Here is a 1,562-nt window from a genome sequence, read left to right as displayed (position 1 = left end):
CATAACTCAAGAATGATACATTAAGTAGTTAAATACACATTTCTCAAACAAAAAAAACGTCATATTCAGCAATAACTATGTAGAAGAACATATGGGTGATAATATTTTGTTATATTATTATGAGGAAAAAATGGCTCCTTTTATAATAAAAAGTCAACTACTTTATTTAATCATAACTGATCATTAAACAAGAAAATAAATAATACTAATTAAGAAATATTTCAACACCCTCCTCAAGTTGGTGCATAGATGTCAATCATGCCCAACTTTTTAATCAAGTATTCAAATGTTGTTCTTCCCAAGCTTTTGGTCAATATATCAGCGGTCTGTTGATTGGAAGGGACAAATGGCAAGCAGAAAGTACCCGAGTCTATCTTTTTTCTTTGATGAAATGACTATCGATCTCGATATGTTTTGTACGATCATGTTGAACCGGATTACGAGCTATGCCTATAGCAGCCTTGTTGTCAAAGTATAATTTCAATGGGAGTTCTACCTCTATCTTCAGTTCTTTCAGGACTCTAAGAATCCACATACCTTCACAAATTCTTTGGGTCATTGCTCTAAACTCAGCTTCAGCACTACTTCTTGCAACTACTCCTTGTTTTTTGCTTCTCCAAGTCACTAGGTTCCCCCACACATATGTGAAATAACCTGAAGTTGATTTTCTATCTGTAAAGGAACCTGCCCAATCTGCATCAGTGAATATTGCCACATTTTTATCATTGGTCTTCTTGAAGAATAACCCTTTTCCAGGAGTTGCTTTTAAGTATCTCAAGATTCTGTGCACAGCTTCAAGATGTTCTTCATATGGTGCATGCATGAATTGACTCACAACACTAACAGAGAAAGCAATGTCAGGACGAGTATGAGCCAAATATATTAATTTTCCAACCAACCTTTGGTCCATCAGAGTGTCAACAGACTCACAACCACTCATACATGTCTCTTGTAGGAGATCAAGAACATATGTTCTCTGAGAAACAACAGTTCCTTTCTTTGACCTTGCTACTTCCATGCCAAGGAATTACTTGAGGGGACCCAAGTCTTTGATTTCAAAATCTGCTGCTAAGTTTCTTTTTAATCTCTCCATTTCTATCTCACCATTAACTGTAAGAATAATATCATCAACATAGACTATCAAAATAGTTATCATTCCATTTTGACATGACTTTGTGAATAAAGTATGATCTGCTTGTCCTTGAGTATATTCCTGTTTCTTCACAGACTGAGTAAACTTTTCAACCTATGCTCTCGGAGATTGTTTCAACCCGTACAAGGATTTCTTTAGTTTACACACCTGTGACCCAAAATTTTCTTCAAAACCTGGTGGACAATCCATATATACTTCTTCTTTTAAATCACCATTGAGAAAGGAATTTTTGACATCTAACTGATGGAGAGGCCAGTCTAAGTTAGCAGCATGGGATAAGAGTATTCTGATTGTGTTAAGCTTTGCAACAGGAGGAAAGGTCTCTGAGTAATCTATGCCATAGGTCTGAGTGAATCCTTTTGCAACCAATCGAGCTTTGTACCTTCCGATTGATCCATCGGAATTGTAC

The 1,562-nt window shown here is 36.1% G+C and overlaps 1 pseudogene; it reads right to left on the bottom strand.

Moving 5' to 3' along the window:
* Positions 1-370: 370 nt before the first annotated feature.
* On the bottom strand, positions 371-1,018 carry LOC146914148 (secreted RxLR effector protein 161 pseudogene; annotated as a pseudogene).
* Between the last annotated feature and the right edge of the window lie 544 nt (positions 1,019-1,562).

Source organism: Medicago sativa, chromosome 6, assembly GCF_051527215.1.
Source record: "Medicago sativa cultivar Bolivia chromosome 6, Bolivia_mono, whole genome shotgun sequence".
Taxonomy (NCBI): Eukaryota; Viridiplantae; Streptophyta; class Magnoliopsida; order Fabales; family Fabaceae; genus Medicago; species Medicago sativa.
This window is presented reverse-complemented; position numbering and strand designations above follow the sequence as displayed.